The sequence below is a fragment of the Oratosquilla oratoria genome, chromosome 36, assembly GCF_046742065.1.
Source record: "Oratosquilla oratoria isolate Oo_2021 chromosome 36, ASM4674206v1, whole genome shotgun sequence".
Taxonomy (NCBI): Eukaryota; Metazoa; Arthropoda; class Malacostraca; order Stomatopoda; family Squillidae; genus Oratosquilla; species Oratosquilla oratoria.
Genome location: NC_134812.1, coordinates 370,001 through 392,500, shown reverse-complemented (window position 1 = coordinate 392,500; position 22,500 = coordinate 370,001).

Here is a 22,500-nt window from a genome sequence, read left to right as displayed (position 1 = left end):
CACTTTAACTAATAACCCTCTCCTTCTTGTTATGACCACGCTGCTCCTACCCCACCCCCCACCCCGGTGCAGAGGGAAAGAGCACATACATACACACACACAGACGGGGAAGGGTCTGGAACCGAGTCGCTCTGCCATTTGTAAGCAACTCGTGTCTATTATGAGTGGCCCTCCCTCCTAAAGGTCTCACAACAACTTGGCTGGATCCAGTTAAATTTCCAGCCTTGAAGCTCTGTTTACAGTCAGACGGCTTGTGGACAGACTTGGAAGGGAATTGAGAAGGGGAAGGGGTGGAGAGGGGGTTGCGCAACGATGGTTATGGGTGGAAATTGGAGCAGGAGAAGAAGGGAGAGGTGGAAGAGAGAGATGAAGGAGAAGGAGATGATGAGGAGGAGGAGGAGGAGGAGGAGGAAAATGAGAAAGGAAGATGAAAGATGAGAAGAAAAGAGAGGAGGAGAAAGGATAGGAGGAGGAGAAAGGAAAAGAGGAGGAGAACAAGGAGGTGGGTCAACAGCAGGGATAATGTGTTTGCATGAGGGAGGAAATGGAGCAGGAGGATAAGTGAGAGGAGGAAGAGGAGGAGAAGGGAATGGAGGAGGAGAAGGAGGGTGAGGAGAAGGAAAAGTAGGAGGAGAAGTGAGCAAAGGAGGAGATGAGGAAAAAGGAGAAAAGAAGAAAAGGAGGAGGAGGAGGAGGAGGAGGAAAAATGTGCGTGGGTTCGCGCGCGTACTTGTGTGTCCTGTCTATGAGTCGGATTTCAAGCGTGCGCTTCTCATTGACTGGTAATCACAAACTTGGAAAGTTTTTGCCATATTTATTTTTTTCTGTTTCGATCTAATTAGACTTAGGAAAATACTTGGAATAGAAACGAAAATAGCGCGGTTCTCTTGCAATTTAGTTAATGTTATTTCAGTAGTTTCGCTTGCAACACTCCTTAATATTGTACTAAAATTCATGGAACAAGGACACATTACAGATGCATTATACAAGTGTAGTGTTTAACAATAATGAGAAATTATACACTTTATTAATATTTCCAGTTCCCCTTTAAACTAAATGTATTTGCTGCCGATTGCTCACTGATAAAATATTCAAATTTGACGCATACAAATATTTACACAAGGGCCGACAAAGAATGCACACAAGTCCACGAAAAACGTGTTAAACTGCATTCATGCTCATTCGAATAAAAAATAGAACAACTGACATAGCAGATGAGAACGACAAAAGTTTGGTCGCTTTTCGTGATCCTTGTGTTCAGGATTACCATCTCCCTGTTATCTCTAATGCACAAACTACAGACCTCTTTGCTGCCTGTGCACTAGACGACGACGCAAACACACACACAGCTGCACCCTTTACATCGGAATCCCTCCACACTGACCTGCATGTGAGAGAAATGCAATATTAATGTCTGCTTTGTAAGACCTACGTTGTATTCACGACAATATACAATTGTTTATTCCATGACACACATACGTATTCGCGATTGAGATTGGACTCCCAATGGTATTTGTAGAGAAATGTCAATGTGATAAGTAAACGACAAGCTTGTTTGCTTCATTGATATCGAGGCATTTACCCTCTTACCTCCCCCCACACACACACACACACATAATAAAATGTTGGTCATGTTTCATAGATGGAGACAAAGAGGTATTGTTATATTCCTGTACTTTAACTGAGTGTACACATACACACACACACACACACACACACACACACACACACACACACACACACACACACACACACACACACAAAAAAAAAAAAAAAAAAACATTCACTACATAATCTATCCTGATCGATGCCCGACGGTTTTATTCGGCTGCATGTGGGACCTCGACAAGGTTTACCAGTGTTCCCTCGAAGTTTGACTTTCGACGGGCTGCACCCTATATGAAAATTAAGAAATGAAGAGACGGAGTTGGCCCCGACCTGTCAGTTCCATTTCCTTGACCTTGACCTTCCACTACGATCGTGATCATCGCCCTTCCATCCTCTACCATTCCACCACTCCCTCTACTTCTCCCTTCCTGTCCGGGAAGAAGTGAGCGTTGAAACTGTGCCTCGTAGTTTACACAGCGTTGCTTTTATTCGCAAGGGACAAACTTCCTAATTCGCTAATGAACTCGCTGGTGAAAGTGTCTAAAGACTCGGCGTCTTTTACTAGCTAGCAAATAAGATAATTAATTCGCAGCGTCTGTTTGACGCTGCGATAAAAATAAACATGTTCATCTTTACCATTCGCGTCTAGCGTTTCAGTAGGGAACAGATGACTAATCCAGACGACGACGGCAGTGTGTGAGGGTGCATGTGCTTTGCTGCGTGGTGCATTGTCCAGTTTTCTTTTTATGATGATATCAAAACTAACTCGACTGAGAGGAAAAGAAATAGTCACCCTCTCTGAGATTAGGGAAAACTATTCCATCACGTGGAATACTAAACTAAAAGACTATTCAATTAAACCAATCCACCCACTCTACCATGAAGAGAAACAGAATTTGCTCGTGCAGCAGCAGTGGATCACGGTGGCACATCTGTGCAGCACAACGACCAATCTTCAATTAACCTCCGCTCCTCCATCTCTTGACGAAGGATAAAAATAATTCTAACAGTGTACTTGTGTGTGTGTGTGTGAGTGTGTGTGTGTGTGTGTGTGTGTGTGTGTGTGTGTGTGTGTGTGTGTGTGTGTGTGTGTGTGTGTGTGTGTGTGTGTGTGTGTGTGTGTGTGTGTGTGTGTGTGTGTGTGTGTGTGTGTGTGTGTGTGTGTGTGTGTGTGTGTGTGTGTGTGTGTGTGTGTGTGTGTGTGTGTGTGTGTGTGTGTGTGTGTGTGTTTGTGTGTGTATGTGTGTGTGAGAGAGAGAGAGAGAGAGAGAAAGAAAGAGAGAAAGAGAGAGAGAGGGGAGGGAGTAGATAAAATACATATCATGAATATCGATTGAATCTGACCAATCTTCATACATATTCTTTGGATCTGCAAATATTTGTAAACTTGTGTTTGTATGTGTATGTGGTAAAACACTTAATCGATGTAAAAAACAAAAGTGTGAAGATGAAGGACATGAGGAGGAGAGATGGGACTGAATGATCGCTGACGAAGGAAGGTGTGGGCGAGTGATTAGATGGTGGAGGGGAGAGAAGTTAGGTTATGTTAGGTTAGGTTAGGTTAGGTTAGGTTAGGTTAGGTTAGGTTAGGTTAGGTTAGGTTAGGTTAGGTTAGGTTAGGTTAGGTTAGGTTAGGTTAGGTTAGGTTAGGTTAGGTTAGGTTAGGTTAGGTTAGGTTAGGTTAGGTTAGGTTAGGTTAGGTTAGGTTAGGTTAGGTTAGGTTAGGCATGACTTAGGAAATGAGTCCATAGAAGAAGTGAGGAGGAGAACGAAATGAGAAAAGAAGACGACGAGAATAGGTGGAATGCAGGGAGACTGGGTGAGGAAGGAGTGACCCAAAGCGAAAGAAAGAAGAGGAAGAAGATAATTTAAGGAATAAACAGGAGAGTGAGAGAAGGAAAGGTGAGGAATTCATCAAAGCAAATATGCGTAAAGAAAAATCGAGGATAAGACGAAAAGTGAGAAATGAAAATAGAATAGACTGGGTGGGAAGCATAACCCATTCATGAACGCACATAACTGATATTTCTGTTGACACAAAATAAATCACAGAAATAAAAAAATCTTCAACTGTGATCCATTTTCCCCCCGCTATGCGCACGTACGCACGATACTCACCCATCAGGATTCAACGATTTGTCAAAGAGTCGCCTTTCCATTCACTGGCTAGACTATCCATACATCCAATATCCTGTGTGTCCGGCACACCATGTTACTGAACTATTACTTCAAGTGGATTCTTCGTCAGACACAGAAAAAAAAAGATAAATAAACCGTTTGCCACAAACGGATGACGATCGGATCCTCCCTGCAGGCAAGACTTTAGCTGGATTGGCCACATCGACGGGCCGACGACAGGTATTCAAGGGGTTTTCAGATCAAGTGGCCAGTGGCCCTATACTCACGTGTAAAGATTGGTGGCCTTACGTGAAGGTTTGTGGCCTTTACATAACATGAAACGTTAGTAGATTTCTAATGAACAAATGTAACTAATCTAGCACACACATACACACACACACGCACACACACACACACACACACACACACACACACACACACACACACACACACACACACACACACACACACACATAAACACGCACGTATACACACACAAACCCCACGTACACACACACACACACATACACACACAAACACGTACGCACAAACCACACAAGCACGCGCGCATGCTTGACAACACAGAATCAAAAGAAAAGAAAATCTGTTGCGGATTTGTTGAAAACTGAAACTACTGTGAGCGTCGATTCTATTGGAAACTCCTAAACCCCATATCAGCCTGCAGGGAATGGGTGCTCTCCCATTGCTCCACTATTTCGGTGCCAATAACACATACAGACCGATCCACAGCAGAGCGACTCGCAGCCCTCGGCTGGAGGGATGGCTATTATTGAAGGAAACCAGAAGAGTGTCTGGATTGGGGCACTCCGCTCTGCTTCGCTGCCGCCCGGTGACAGTTTGGTCTACCAACAAAAGTTCAGTTATAACTACTCTTCACTCAAGCTGTGGCATTTAACTCGGCTCGTAGACACATGGCCCCGGGTTCTATCCTCGAACGCCAACCAGTGGCTGTCATTTGCCTTGGCTAGAGAGAGCTGAGGTTATGGTTTCGATCACAGATAGATAGTTTCTAACAGAAGCTCCTCACCACACTGTTCATATTGAATAAAATCATATATTCTTCTAAAACTTGCCCTTTAAGAAATATGACATTTTTTATGTACAAATTCAAGTACTAATTGTTCAATATCATCGCTGCTCTCATCAGAGTTCAGTGGTCACCACTGGTTGCAGAAGGACAAGGATTCCCACCAATTTGCAAATGGCTTCGTTGACTTATATTTTCTCCCTGCCTGTCGTCAGATGATTGAACTAAGGTCTGGAGAACTATCCCCAGAATCAAAACTAGTTTTGATCACACCGTTCACAAGTGGATCTTTGCAAATCTGTTCTGACTTCCGCCATGCGATTTGATTCAGCAAAGGGAAATGTCATCACGCAGCGTGAGAACCAGATTTTGAACTGAAAGGAAGAGGTACTCCCCATTACAGAAACCTTTGCATTTTAGCATGTAGTCTAAGTTCTCGCATTCCACTACAAGGCTAAGCGAGCTAACGCGCTTTCCTCCAGCAAACCTCTCAGCGCAGAAGTTAAAGTCCTCTAGGTACCGGCGAAGGCACCAGTTTATCAACTTGAAAAAGAAAACGGGAGAGAAGGGTTGCCGAGTTCTCAGTAAGAGGCGTATACTAGTAGGTGAATTGGCCATTGACAGTAGCAGCAATCCTCAAGTATCAAACTTCAGTTTGAGAAACAACTCACAAACATGCTATTGTGTCTGTTAATTGGTTATCTGACTTGCTTGTTTGTCTTCATGTATCTGAGTGTTTGTTTTACTTGTTTTGTTCTCTACAATGTGTAATAATTTTTTAAGCGTCTTTTTACTAAGCACTAAATGAAACGTTTACCATCATCATTTTTCTGAGGACAAATAATGAACACACACACACACCATATCGGACTGAATATTTTTTAACCACTCTACATTATAGTCATGCATTACAACTCATTCGCAAGTCAAGGGGGTGAAGTGGAGACCACTTCTAACAACAATGACGAAATACAAACAAAATTCCACCTGTCGACTAAAAAAGGCACAAGAAAATATCTGGAAAAACAAAAACAGCCTTTGCCTTGTCCTCCACATAAAGTAGTCACTTACTCGTGTGCATAAGAGCGCTGTGACTTTGTACATCAGCATTATTCTATTTGTTTGATCAATTTCACATCATCAGCCTCACGAGTGACGAACAAAACTCTCTCTCTCTCTCTCTCTCTCTCTCTCTCTCTCTCTCTCTCTCTCTCTCTCTCTCTCTCTCTCTCTCTCTCTCTCTCCCTCTCTCTGTTTTCCTCACTCATCTTTCCTACCTAATTCCCTCAGAAGCCTAGGCTGCAAAGGTGGCCAGCTTCTTTTTAACTAGACATAGATTGTTTACCCAAATGCCGCTGAAAATCCTAAATTCATTGTTAACTATACCTACACAGCAATTTTAGTAACTTATTCACACTCACTCCACTCTCACTCACTCCGGTGGTGGTCGGGCCACTTGCTGACCCCTCACCGCTAGCACCAAATGCCTCCAGACTCTACGGTCCTGTGCCACTGTCATCCAATCCCGGACATCTGCTCCAGCCCTTTCCAGGTCCTCTCTCACGTTGTCCATCCATCTTCTGCGTGGTCTTCCTGGGAAACGTCTTCCTCCTACCATCCCATCCATACTTATTCACACAATAGATTAAACGAAAAGGAATTTCTTATGCTCTGGAGAAAGAATACATTTTCAGCAGAGAAATAAATATTCTCCCCCTCTCTCCCTTATTTGTTCCTCTTTCTCCCTCCCAGACTTCCTTTAATCCTCTCCCGCACTAATTTCCATATGTATTTACACACCAAACATGTATCCCACGTATGCAGTTGATATGTAAATACTTGTAAAACAGCGTGAATTGGATAGGGTGAGGGAAATGAGATGGAGGAGGGAGGGAGGAAGAAGGGAAGGGGATTTTTTTTTTTTTTTTTTTTTTTTTTTTTTTGTGGACATACACCCTCGAGCTCAAGACACAGAATCAATACACCTGTATGCAAGCACTACAACACACTATGGAAGGGAAATGACGAGTCATTACTGCACGGAAGTAGTTCTTTTCGAAGAAGGTATATGAAAACTGATGAGGGTCTCCCAGTGACTGTGGCGCCAGCTAGCGGAAAGAAAGATACTTCTGACATGAAGAAGAATCTCTCGAGTAAGTGAATGCTTGTATGGGTCCTTGGATGGGTCACGTTGAGGCTTGGCACCCTTTGGGCCAAAAAAAAACAAGAGGAGGTACAAAAGGCTAATGGCATGGTGACTCGCTCCCCTAAAGGCTGCAGGAGTATTGCGAAAGAAACTCAACACAGAAATATTCAACAAATATTGCCTACGGAAGGAAACTCACTGGAAAATAAAGTCGTATCTATTAGAGAACAGAAACTCTCAAGAGATCACTGAGACCTCACTATTCCTGTTCACACCAACTTGTTGGAGATTTGTTAGATTCAAAGTACCGGATGGCAGGACTTCCTACTCGAACAATTCTTCTGTCAGCGCGGAGAAAATTGCCTTCCAAAATGTTTAAACAAAAAACGTTGTGTGAAGAGGGGAGTTTCTGAAAAAAGTGGTTTATCGTATTTGGTTCTTTAAAGGGGCAATGGCCAGACCGGAACCAAATTGACCCTCTTCTCAAAAGATGAAGGGAAGGAAAAGCGAAAAGAAATACAAAAAGCGCGATGCAACTTCTGGAAAAATTAAGAAAAGATCGTTTCTGAAGAAGAATACATTCGAGAGCAATTCATTCTCTCAATAGTAAAAAATATAAAAAGAGAAAGATGACACGTACGAGGAAATAATCACACACGATATACTGGCAGAAAAAATGTGAGCGTAGCACAGAACTTGGTTTTATACAATAAACTCAGAACAAAAACGAACGGCAGTAGTAGAAAAGAAATAATAAATGAAGAGATAAATGAATATATAGATAAATGAATGAATAGATAATTAATTAGATTAATTAGTAGACGTATAGATAGATGAAGTAGATAAACAAATTATATATATATATATATATATATGTATACACATATACATATGTATATACATATATTTATATATATATATATATATATATATATATATATATATATATATATATATATATATATTAGCATCCATTTCCAAATGTATATTTCTCATTACACTTTTTAATCCACCAAGACATTTACTTACTTCTTTCAATCTACATTCTACCTCCATATCAGCTCCTCCTTTTCCCGCGAAATTCGCTCCCAAGTATCTAAAGCTATCTACTTCCCCCAGTCTCTTTCCCTTAATGCTTACTTCCAATTTTCTGTCATCCTCTCCCCTTGTACATCTGTACCTGTGGCGAAGAAAGAACAACATTGATTTCGACCACAGAAGATTGGCGGAATCTTCATGTTAGTGCCACATCTGTTTCTCCTTTTTTGTCACGATCTCCCCTTTATCCATCTATTCTACTTTCCCATCACCTTTCTCTATATAACTTTCTCAATGCTTGATGTATACATATACCCGAATGTGCAAGTGTGTATGCACACTTTCACTATTTCGTGTTGATATGTGATTTTCCTTCATTCCCATGGTTACCTTGGCATGCAGGACTCGAGCATCCACACATCAATATCCTCAAATGAAGAAGTTCTTTTCGAGGTATGCAAAAAGACCAAACTGGACTATTTGCCTATGGAGAGTAACAAAGTCACGCCAACTACAGAGGTCCCCTTTCTTCTTCCCCTCCCTCTCTTCCTCCCTCCCTATTACTCCCGTACCTCTTTTCCTCACCTTCCTGCCCTCCTCTCTTTCTTCTTCTTCTTCTCTTCCTCCCCTCCCTCTCTTCGTTCCCCTCTCCTTTTCTCTCTCCCTCCCATCCCTCCTTCATGCTCAACCTGACTTGATTCTTAAAGCCGAACCCCACCTTGCTGGCGACACCTGCAACTGTTTTCCCGTTTTCATATCGGTTGCACGGGTGGCTGAGTGGGTTAGGGCGTCGTTACTTGCGGCGAAGGTCGAGGTGAGGGTGGTTCGAATCCTGCCACCAGCAAAGTTGAACCAAGGGCATGGTCCATTAAATTCCACGCTACAAAGCCCTCTGTGAGGGGCACCGTCCTAGCCTCCTGATGGGGGGGGGAGTGTGTGACGTTAAACCATATCATCATAAACCATATCATATCCGTTCCACGGGTGGCTTCGGGGTAGTATTCTCTTTTCATGTGCGAGTGTTCTGATTTCAAAATACCAACTGTAAACACAAAAATAGGCGTTTGCCGTAAGTCTTCATATGTTAAGTAAAAATGGCTTGAGTGCACTATTTTATTGGAATTAACCTACAAATGAAAGAATGGGGCATCTTAAGTTGCACATTCATGTTGACCCAAATATGCATTTAAAAAATTATTCGAGTACAACATCCATTTCAATGAAGTTTAATTTAGATCAGACATGAAACTAAAATTATGCAATATAAGACTAGAAAATGGCAGGGGTTATTAGTTAAGACGATTACTAATTAACGGCCAATTAACGATTTATTCACACTATCGAGTACAACAAAAATTATTTTTGCCTATGATAATGTAGTGACCCGTGACATGACATCTACAACTTAAGACATGAGTTTCCCAGTTTTTTTGTTTTATATAAGATTGAGATGTTTGGATCCAGAAGGATATCAGAACTCCCGAAATTGAACTTATAAGAGTGAGTGTACTAGCTATGATTAGAGCTCAGGATAAAACATTTCTCTAATGAAGAAAAATGTAATTTAAGACATAGAAATGTTTGGAGTTACTAATTAAGACGATTACTAATTAACAGCCAATTAAAGATTATCCATAGTTTCGAGTACAATCTAAATTATTTTTGCATATGATTATGTAGTGACCCCTGACATCACATCCACAACTTAAGACATGATTTTTTCCCAGGGTTTGTAGATAAGATATGGGACATCAGGATACTCAAAACTGAACCTTTTCAAAGGAATATCAACTATGATTAGAGATATGGATAAATGAAGAGAAATGTGATTTAAGACACAAAGTTGTCTAGGGTTACTAAACAAATAAAAATCAATTGAACTAAATAAGTAAGTATAAATAAAAAGGTAGATAAATACATAAATAAATTACATATGGGCTCATGGGAATTAAATCGAAATATTTTCTTTCCATTTAATTCTTCAGATGAACAACACTTTTGAGACAGGAAGGAAATGTAATGGAAGAAAGAAGATGAAAAAATATGGAGGGAGGAATACGAAGAAAATTATACAATTTTTTGCAGAAGCGTATGAGAAAACTACGAGGTGTCTCCAAACATCAGCTGAGAATATTTATTTCAAAAGCCAATACCTGTCTGGGAAGCGGAAAAGCATTAAATATATTGGTAGACATATGTACTTATTAGTAGACCTGTTACAATATAAAAAGAAAACTCAAGAAATGAAAAATAAAATCTAAGGAAATAGAATTCACAAATCATGTTCTTGCCTTATGTTGGAAGATATGTGCGAACTAAAATTTTCTCAATAAGCAGACTTAACAACATTGATACGAAAGTCAGTTTCAATAAGAATGAGTGAGTGAGAGAGAGAGAGAGAGAGAGAGAGAGAGAGAGAGAGAGAGAGAGAGAGAGAGAGAGAGAGAGAGAGAGAGAGAGAGAGAGAGAGAGAGAGAGAGAGAGAGAGAGAGAGAGACCAAGAGAGAGAGGGGGAGGTCCCTGTTTGAAGAGTTTACTATTTACTATAGAATCTGGTTCGAGGAGGAGGAGGAGGAAGGGGAAGAGGAGGGGAGTGGGAAGAGGAGTAGGAGGAGGAGAAGAAGTAGGAGGAGGAAGTGGCTAGAATGAACGGCAAGATTAAGCAAACAAGAGGAGAAGGAGGGGGAAGAGGAGTGGGAGGGGGAAGAGAAGTAGGAGGAGGAGAAGGAGTAGGAGGAGGAAGTGGCTAGAATGAACGGCAAGATTAAGCAAACAAGAGACCAACACGTAGAAGAAAAAATAAACGAGAACAGCGATGCAGTAGGAATAAGAGAAAATGCCGAAGAGCGTTCGGAGGGGAAAAGGGAGCAATAGAAGAAGTCTAAGCAAAAAACGTTAAAGGGAAATGTTGGGAAAGAGGGTAAAGAAGAATAAGGAGAAGAAAGGATGAAGGAAATGGAAAAGGGGAGAGGCGAAGTGATGAGAGGCACACTGGACAGGAATTTACACTGAAGTATGAGGTCAAGAAAGAGGAGGACATGGAGGTGTGAGTGGAGGTGAAACCTGGAGATGAGCAAGGAGGAGGAAGGAGGAAGAAAAAAAAAAGAGTTCAAGGGCGAGAAGACGGTTTGCAACTGTTGTTCAAAAAAGAAAGAGAAAAAGAGGCAGGAATTTTTCAAGAAGGTAGAAGAAGTGAAACATGTGAATGAGGTGAAAGTTAAGGAGAAGGGGGAGGAGGAAGAGGATGAGAGGGAAGAGGAGGAAGAGGAGGAAGTGGAGGGAGCAGAGGTTGAGGAAGCGGCGGAGTAGCAGCAGTAGGAACAGGAGTAGGTGAAGGAGGAAGAAGAGGAGGAGGAGATAAAGGAAAAAGAAGAGAAAGAATAGGAGGAGATGGAGAAGGAAGAAGTGGAGGGATCAGAGGTGGAGGAAGCGGTGGAGTAGCAGCAGTAGGAACAGGAGTAGATGAAGGAGGAAGAAGAGGAGAAGGAGGAGGAGATAAAAGAAAAAGAAGAGAAAGAAGAAGAGGAGATGGAGAAGGAAGAAGAGAAAGAAGAGGAGGAGAAAGAGAAATGGGGAAGGTCAGTAGCCCACTTCAAATGAACAGCATTTTGGAAAACATCTTAAACCCTCAAGAAGACGCAACGGTACGATCTTTTGAAGTAACGAGCGATCAACAGGTCAGTGAATAAGGAGAGGTGGCGAAGGAGGTGGTGGTTGTGGTGGAAGATGAGGTGGAGGAGGATTGAGGAAGAGGAGGAGGAGGGGGAGATAGAGTGTGAGTTGAAGATGGGTTTTAGTAGTTGTTACTAAGAACAGTGTATATCCTCGAAGTTATGGCTAACCCACTGATTTTCTTCTGATTGTAACTCTACGATGTCATTCGACTATGAGAAAAAAAAAATTCTATAAATGTTCTTTTTATATCCGAACCCTTTGACTGAACATCTCCCCCGACCCCCAGTCAGATACCGATGTAAAACCTTTGCTAGAAATACGACGAATAATGTAACATTTCTCCCTCGCCGAAATGTTCAAAGCTTTGCATAATGAAAATTTAATCTCAAAAAGCCTTTATGATTCATATTATCATACGCATCTCCCTTCTTTGATCTTCTTTCTTCGTTCGTATTTTAAACGTTCCTGGACGCTTGCAAACATTAGGTACAAATCTCTAAAAGTAATTGATTCAAATTTCTATTCTACCAAATAAAATCAAGGCCAATGGCATAGGAATAAAAGTGTTTGAATAGATTAGAGCATGGATTAGTGACAGAAAACTCCGGTATTAAAGATGTAAAATCCAAATGAGGTAGTGTTTCTACTGAAGCTCCCCAGGGATTGGTTTTACATATCTTATTGTTCATTATGTTTATAAATAACTTGGACAATGGAACTAATAGTGTTAGTAAGTTTGTGGGTGACACTAAAATAAAGACATCATGTTAGGCCTAGGGAAGATGCTGGGATACTGAAGGAGGATATTGATCAATTGTTTGCATGGTCTGTGAGATGGTAGATATATCAAAGTGCAGTGTGATAAACCTAGGATTACACAACCTAGCTAACAGGTATAACTTAGATAATACCGTATTAAAAAAAAAAGACAGAATAAGAAAAGGACTTGGAAGTGTTAGTGAGTCCGGACCTTATATCCAGGAAACAGTACATTAGTGCCAGGAATAGTCTTACAGGTTACTAGGATTTATTGTTAGGACGGTTACTAACAAAAGTATAGAAGTAATTAGTAAATCATATCTCGCGATAGTTATACCCATCTTTGACTCTGTGGTACAGCTTTGGCCTCCCTCCTATACAATAGATATTAATTCACTATGATCAGGACAGAGTAGAATGGCCAAAATGATACAAGAAATTTACCTTACAAAGACAGGCTTAGGCATCTTAACTTACGCTCTTTGGAAAGACGAGGAGTGCGGGATGATCTAATAGAGGTATTCAAATGATTCAAGGGCTTTAACAAGTGTGCCACAAGCAAGGTCATCATATCAAGACAACTGGCTGGACTCGTAGTAATGGATTTAAACTGGACGAGTTTAGTTTAAATAGGAAAGAGGCAAGAATTTCTTTACCAAGAGTGTAGTTGACGAATGGAATAGACTTTGTAGTAATATAGTAAGCGCTGATTTAATTATTTATTTTGAGAGAAGATTAGATAACTTTATGGACCGAAATGAAAGGTGGTAAGTGACATGGAACTGCTTAGCGTAGGCCTTATGATATCTTGCAGTCTCCTTCATTCTTTTGTTCTTGTGTTCCTATGTTCTCTCTTCCTCTGTCTCGTCTCGTCTTTCCGCTTCAGAGGTATCCTGGAACACAAAGTGTCCCATTGGTCAGACCATCAATGGTATATTTCCAGGAGGGGGACGACCCGATTACCAAATATGCCTTCAGCCACGCTCAGTACTACGTTCGGTTCACTCTAGATAGCAAAGATAGGCTCCCCATACTCCTTATCAATGCTAAGGCGTTTTTTGTTTGTTTTTTCATTTTCTTCTTCTTTAGCCCCGAAGTGAAGTAAACTGACAAACACACACCACAGCACGTTTATGTTGATATATACTTAGTTTTACTCACAATGAAAAATTATTATTCCGGATGAATGGCACATATTCTAATAATAACAATGGTGGTACTCTACCGTAACATTCACTTTCCATTCTTTAATCTCGTCAATTTGACCGAACTCGTTCCTCCCAATTTCAACGGTCGTTGGCCACATGGCGATTGCATATCGACTAAAAATTTCATCGGATTCAGTAGGGGGTGAAAAACGGGGTGAGGTGGGGCATTTGACGTCATACAAGCCAACTGTTTTGTGTCCTCTTTTCATCCATCCATCCATCACCGAATCATCATTGCTGCAGCTGCTACACGCGAGAGGAGTGGTGACCGAGAAGTGATGAGTCACGCATTAGTCGTAGTCCCTCTTTTACGGGAGGAACGAAGGAAGCGTGGACCAATACTCACGCCATATACGTGGGCCAGCCAACTGCACCATAAGAATGAATGACTGAACGGACGAATAAACGATGCGCATGCGCGGGTGTGTGTATGTGTGTCGGCGATGGTAGATGTGGCGGCGATAGCTTAGATCTGCAGTCCAGCTATTCATACCAACTAAAGGTAGGGTTACACTAGTCAACGGAAAGCTTGAAGTCCAAACTTTGTAGACATTTATCCTATAGATACTGGCCACACGCGATTCCAACTTTACTACTTAAAGATATTCCCACCAATCACGTAAAAGAAGTTACAACAACAACAACAACAACAAAAACAACAACAAACAACAACAACAACAACAGCAACAACAACAACAACAACAACAACAACAACAACAACAACAACAACAACAACAACAACAACAACAACAACAACAACAACAACAACAACAACAACAACAACAACAACAACAACAACAACAACAACCCTCTATCCAGAATGAAGAACTCTCATTGGTAGATTCATTGCCTATGCCAGTTTTCAAATATTATATCCCAAATAACATAGAGCAACCCACGATCTCTTCGAAAATAGAACTTTGACGACCTTTGCATCTCTTATACACACATATACACGCACACACAAAAGATATTTGAAAAAGAATAGTTTCCCACACAGAGTGGTAGATATCTGTAACAAATTAAATGAGGTAACAGTGTGAAAAAACTATACAATAATCTAAGAACAAACTAGATACTGAAGGATACAAAGACGGGTCATTACGAGTATAGCTCTCTTCCCGTCTAAAACAACTTGGTAAATACAACTCTATAGATACATAGCCTATCGAGCGCTAGGCAGAAGACTTTTGTCAACCATAGAAAATGGTAATTGAAGGGCTGACCCGGTCAGAGAAGTTATATCATCATTATTTCTTAACATAATCGGGATGATTCACATCCCAAAGCACCTCTTGTGACGTACTTTCTCTCTTAGAGTATGGGTAACTTTATTATTTCACTCCATCACGGCGAAAAATTTAGATACCTATTAATGATGAGAAGAGTTTTCGCTCGTAAAGGATAGCAAAGTTGACATACAACGGTAGTCAAACGACTGTTCGATTATTCTCACAATATACATCCTATAAAATAAATTTTGAATTTAAAGATATTTTCATACTTTCGAATAGTTTATCTTTCATTACTGAATCATGTATATATATATATATATATATATATATGTATACATATATATGTATATATATATATACACACACACACACATATATATATATATATATATATATATCAAACCTTAACATATATATATATATACATATATATATATATATATATATATATATATATACATATATATATATATATATATATATATATATTCTTTAATATGACGTAAATGTAAATACTATTAACATATATCATTAACTTTTTCCCTCAAGTCTCTTCATAGGTATGGACTACAAAGGTATTGCGTTGGGTGTTCCTAGGCTTGAATTCCAACACAAATCCTCCAGCGTTGGACGAATCCATTCCTTGGCTCGGAATCCAACCCATCCGTTTACTAATGTTACCGTAACTTATATCGAGTACGTCTTTTTCCCCTCTCCCTCCAAGCTTAAGGCGAACAGAGCGACAACGACCTTCGCATACACGCACTTAAATTCAGTTAATCCAGTCAGGTAGATAGGAAGAAAGGAAGGACGAAAGAAAGGAATGAAAGAGGAAATAAAGAAGGAAAGGAAGAAAGGAGGGAAAGAAGGAGGGAGGGAAGGAAGGAAGAAAGGAGGGCCCTTCTATGTCACGCCTTACTGACACTTAACCCAGCAGAAGAAAGAAGTGAGGGAATGAGGGAGAAGGTGAGTGAAGGAAGAAAGGAAGGAAGACAGGAGGGAATGAAAGGAGGGAGGGAAGGAAGGAAGAAAGGAGGGCCCTTCTATGTCACGCCTTACTGACACTTGACCCAGCGGAAGGAAGAAGGGAGGGAAGGAGGGAGAAGGTGAGTGAAGGAAGAAAAGAAGGAAGAAAGGAGGGAAAGAGAAACCTTCCAACCCAAGTCTCACTGACCTTTGACCCAGCTGCGTTCTTGGAGGGATTGCGCACTGGGACTGCGCAGACTCCTCCTCAGGATCCAAGAATCTAAGATTCAGCGCTGCCGCACAAACAGAGCACGGAAGATGAACGTTCCTTAGCAACCGACTGTACTACAGAGTAATATCACCACAAAGTAGAAGAATTATTTTCACATCATCGTAAAGAGAGACATTTTTTCATCACCACAATGTAAATATATTTTCAAATCATCACTACAGAGATACATTCACATAATCTCTTTAAAGATATATTATATCATCACTAGAGAGACATTTTCACATCATCACTAAAGAGATATTTTCACATGACAACTATATGGAGGTATTTTCACATCAGCACTATGTAGAGGTATTTTCACATCAGCACTTTGTAGAGGTATTTTTACATCTCCACTATATAGAGATATTTTCACAGAACCACAAAGTAGAGATACTCCGCCTTGATTATCACTTCACCGACTGCACGTGACAACGATGAAATCGCCACGTGTAACACGTGTTGCTGCCTCGAACACCACCTCTAAGGCACTGCCGAGCAAACCCATCCGCCACCAATGCCGCGCATCTCCACCACCCAACCACTCCCTCCACTGTCGCGACCAGGCCACGATAAGCAACCCTGTCTTCCCCCCTTTCCTTCTCATTCATTCATACACAGAGTCGTCGCTCAGCAGTCGAGCCGTCCACACTCTGTTCTTCTCCTTCCCCGTCAGAATGAGGATGAAATTTCCGCTACCCGAGATAGCTTCTCGCGCCTTGAGAAAGTCGATCTGCCGGAAGTCCAAATCCTCTAACAACTCTCCTGTACCACCGCCATAGCCCCTGTGGTCTTAAAACTTAGTGGTACGATAGGAGAGGAGGAGAGTCCTCGCGGTCTTTTGCCTCTCAAGTGCAAACGGCACGGACGCGTGCGTTCTTGCCCAGCCAGTCGGAGACAATAACCCACTCCTGCAGCGCTCACGACGCGTCTCCACAACCATCGTATAGCAACGCAAGATTAGCAGCCGCTCAACCCCCACCCCTCTCCTCCACCCTTATACTCATAATCTTTCCATCCTTTGAGCTATTTATATCCATATCTTTCCACAAACTTCCCGTAATTATCGGTACAATTTCTACCTTTTAATAAAGCAAAAAAAGAATAAATAAATAAATAAGCAAAACAACAGCAAACAACAAAGCCCATTGCGCTTGGCACAATGGGAAGAGTTAGGATCGCGTCTCTTCCAACACTGAAAGAAAGAACCTCGGGAAATTCTTGGTCAGCAAAATATAATCATTAAAAAAATTTACCTTTCCATAACACATACATCATCAATACAGACGACACAACCACATAAATACCAGGAAAGGATTTGATGTTCAGGATCCATCAGAACTGCATACCAATCGCCCACTCATAGGCACATACAACCGTGCATACAACCGCAAAGACAACAACACATATACAACAACACAGGCAACCGCACACAGAATTACTGCAATAATAACCATGACTTTCGGTAAATAATAATAAATAAATAAATGAATAGAAATAAAAAAGTCATAGTTGAACAAAATTGTCTGAAGCTGACCGACGTCCTAGAACCAATCATTCTGCAACAAGTGAGGGGAAACAAACTCGTTTAAACCTTTCACAACCTCAAACCCATCGTCATAAAATATCAAAAGACATTATGAGCTCCGAACACCATATAATTCTGCTGAACAAGCGCATATTCAACTCAAAACCCATTGACACACAAACACACACACACACACACACACACACACACACACACACACACACATACACACACACACACACAAACACACACACGCACGCACGCAAACATACACACATACACACACACATTTAGACATCAGTGAAATCATATACCAGTTCAATCTCACTGAAGTAGTAAACTTCCTTACACACGCACAAAGAACCCTCGACCTTATCATCACTGATATAGCCCATCTGTAGCCCCCTCCCCAACCTCTTCCCCACTTCGGTGGCAGAACACACATTACCATCCTACATGCACCGGCACCAAGCACCTCTACACCAAAGACAAGTGTCATCCGATACCATCGACCTATGGAGATAGATAATCAACTCGTAACACCCGTGAAAGGAAGTTTTGGACGTCGAAGATGTGAAGACCATATGAAAGACATACTCCTCAAACTTGATTGAGGCCCTCCACTACATTTTCCCATCAAGAACATCTCTGAGGAACCATTAGAGGCCTCAAGAGACTCATCAAGAAACGCAACAGGATTTCTATCCACCACACCCTATTCGAGTCCATCAGGAACAAGGTCATCAGGGAAATCAAGACAGCCAAGTCATCGTACTTCAAGCACTCTGAAAGATTACATCATCTCATGCATCAAAATACCAGCTGGCGGTTCAACAAGATGAAAGCTCTCTGAGATTTACAAAAACAAATATCTATCCTTCAATGTATTTCCCACTTCCCATTTAACCAAGCAGCTCATGAGTTAAATACTTTGCCTCTATCTGTTAGAGCTCGCCTTACCTCGATTCTTCTCCCCTACCTGTCTATCTCCCCTCCCCCAAGTGGCGAACATCATTGCAAAATAATGGAGGCTGAAACATAACATCTACTGGCATCATCATCATCATCATCATCATCATCATCATCATCATCATCATCATCATCATCATCATCATCATCATCATCATCATCATCATCATCATCATCATCATCATCATCATCATCATCATCATCATCATCATCATCATCATCATCATCATCATCATCATCATCATCATCATCATCATCATCATCATCATCATCATCATCATCATCATCATCATCATAATCATCATCATCATCATAATCATCATCATCATCATCATCATCATCATCATCATCATCATCATCATCATCATCATCTCCAAGACCATCACCACCATGATTTTCACCAACGGTAACATCGTCCGCCGAATATGTACCGAAGAAATGCGAAGAAGAATTTCTAAATTCCTTCAGAGGAGAACGTGAAAATGGAGGTCCGTGTAGCAAGTTTGCAATTCAGCACGATTTGAATTTCTAGTGAGGCCAACTGCGTCGCGTAAGCGTCCGTGTACCTGTTTGTGTGCAGGCAACCTGGGTTTTGGAATATTCGTTTGACCATAACGCGCTCACATGCAATGAATGTATGGATATTAAAAATATCCTGGAACAAGCACACGCCAACCATACAATTCAGCATATGCATGTGTATGTTCGTTCGTGTTTGTGTGTGTGTGTGTGTGTGTGTGTGTGTGTGTGTGTGTGTGTGTGTGTGTGTGTGTGTGTGTGTGTGTGTGTGTGTGTGTGTGTGTGTGTACGTGTGTACGTGTGTGTGTGTGTGTGTGTGTGTGTGTGTGTGTGTGTGTATGTGTGTGTGTGTGTGTGTGTGTGTGTGTGTGTGTGTGTGTGTGTGTGTGTGTGTGTGTGTGTGTGTGTGTGTGTGTGTGTGTGTGTGTGTGTGTGTGTGTGTGTGTGTGTGTGTGTGTGTGTGCACCTCGGATCTGCTGCAGTCTCTGTCGAAACAGCCAGACACCACCCTACAGCAGTGAGCTCAGAGCTCATTATTTGCCGATCTCTGGGTAGGTCTGAGACTACTCACACACCACACACCGGGACAGCAAGGTCACAACTCCTTGACTAACGTCCCGTACCTACTCACTGCTAGGTGAACAGGGGTTACACGTGAAAGGAGACAAACCCAACTTATCTCCGCCCGTGTGTGTGTGCGCGCACGCGCGCGTGTGTACGTCCTTTTTCCAATGAGACTCGGTGACCATAGGGATACAGCATATTCCATATGAAGACGAACTAACGATTTATATAGCCTGTTAATTACAGATGGACTTTTAAAATCAAAAGATCACGCAACCATTCCTATAATCATATTTGTCTTCCCTGAGGCGGAAATACACTGCTTATATGATTTGAGATCATCACTGATAGTTATGTCAAGATCCTTCTCACTCTTCACTTTTCATAACGACTTTCCAAATAACTTGTAATCTTACTTATTGCAATTTTTACCTGTGTACACAACCTTATATTTACTTATGTTAGATTTCATTAGCCATTTTTCAGACCATTGCTGTAGTTTTTCTAAATGTTTTTTAATATCTAAGTTTTGCCATATAGAAAAACTCTCTGTTTACGATCGTTTAACCAATTACAGTCCAGCTTATTAGGCTAGATCCCTCCAATGAAAAGGCTGCTCTAGACCTGAACAAAAATATGATTGCATGTTCCAACAGGAGTGATTTTTCTATTCTTTTCAGTTAGTATTACATAAAATGTGAAGGTGATATTTATTTACACATTATATCCACACTTCCATCCAAAAAGTAAATAAAAAAAAAAAAAATCGTTCTTCCCTCGAGGAGAATCTCCTGTAGCAGTTCTGTTGCACACCTTTTGTTCCATTTCTATATATAGGGCGCCCAGTTCAGAAATTTCAAGTAGATAGTATTTCTAATCAATATTTGCGCTGGTGGTGCAATCGGAAGCGTGTTGATCTCGCATTCGTTTAGTTGTGGGCTCGAACCCTGCACTTTTCCCCGACTCCCGAAAGTGACTGTTACGTGGCCCAGCAGTCAAAGTGCATAGGGCAAAGGTGACGGTTTCGGCCGCAGCTACTTGACTCCTGGTGTAGACTCCTCACCCTGTGACTTCCTGCCAGCCTTCTCGAAGGGGCAATCATCGACAAACTCTCAATTACTGAAACCTCTATTGTCTCCCTTTCGCATGCCATAATAACCCCAAACCAATTAAACTAAATTACTCCCAACTGTACATATTCTGATGTTCTACCTCGGCTACGTTCAAAGGATTTGTAGTGAAGAGAATTGTATCACTATCACGCCATCTGTTGAAACAAACTTTGATTATACTACATCCAACATATATTTTTAGAATATAAGTTATCAATTATTTCCATGAATCTCATATAATTTAAATGACAATTTAATATAATTGATTGATAATGTTCTTAGATATAATGGTGGCTATGTAATGGCTCTCGGCCATGGGTAAGCTTCAACACCAAACATCAGAACCCCGACACCCCCCACCCCAGGAAAGAAAGCAGCGAAGCTCAAATAGTTCTATAATGATGGCTCTGTTCCTCTCCCCACCTACGTCTGTATATATATAAATATATATATATATATATATATATATATATATATATATATATATATATATATTTATATATATATATATATATATATATATATATATGTATATGTATATGTATATATATGTATGTATATATGTATATTTTGTCTCGAGTACGAACTCCTATCAAACGCATAATAAACTTTGTCGTCTTTGTCGCATGCAGGAAACAACGATCGGCAGCTGCAAATCTTGCTGCAATTATTTGTGTGACAAGAGATTACGAAAGATGAAGAGAAAGCAGCATAGAATTAGAAGGAAGATCTCATTGGGGACGAAGAAGGGAAGAAGAAGAAAAGAAGAGAAGGGAGAATAACAGGCAAGAATGTGTAAAAGAGTAGAAGGAAGAAAATATCATGAGAAGGTTGGGGAGGGGAAAGAGAGGTAAAAGAGGAGGAATAGGAATAGGAGGTGGAGGATCAGGAGGAGAAAGGAAGGAGGAGGGAAATGAACAGGAGGAGGAGGAGGAGGAGGAGGAGGAAGCGACTGCAATATAAAACTGATAATATATTGCGTTATGCATAACGACGCAGTCTCAAACATCTTCAGGAAACGAGATCTCAAGTTCCGTAAAAATCATGGCGCATATGGCATAAAACCATCAATAAATAACAAACTTTGAGGACGAAGACAACTTACACAAAAAATAACGACAATAACGAAAATGTATATGCACTCTACATTCACAATGATGCAAAGGTACAGAGGAACGGGAAATAAGAAATAACACCAGGAGGGAAAATAGTCTAATTACGAGAGTAAAGAGGCGTACAAATGCTGTCATCTTTTTTTAAGACGAACACCGAGGCTATCGTTAAAACCTCGTCGTTGGAACAACAAAAGCGGAATAAAGTCCATCGCCGGGAGATGATTGGAAGGAGGTCTCCACACGCAGAAAGGAATAACGCAAAGTGGAAGCGGTGACGAGGTGGAGGAGGTGGAGTTGAAGGTGGAGGTGGAGGTGGAGGTGGAGGTGGAGGTGGAGGTGGAGGTGGAGGTGGAGGTGGAGGTGGAGGTGGAGGTGGAGGTGGAGGTGGAGGTGGAGGTGGAGGTGGAGGTGGAGGTGGAGGTGGAGGTGGAGGTGGAGGTGGAGGTGGGGGTGGAGATGGAGATGGAGGTGCAAGAGGAACAGAAGGGGTAGGATATGGTGAAAGACTCCGCCTCTTCAGGACCATCCTCTCCCTCTTCCCCTTCTCCTTCTCCTCCCCTCCTCGTCTATGTCTTACTTCTCCATCTCTGCAGGACGGCTCTCCCTCGCACTACACATGGT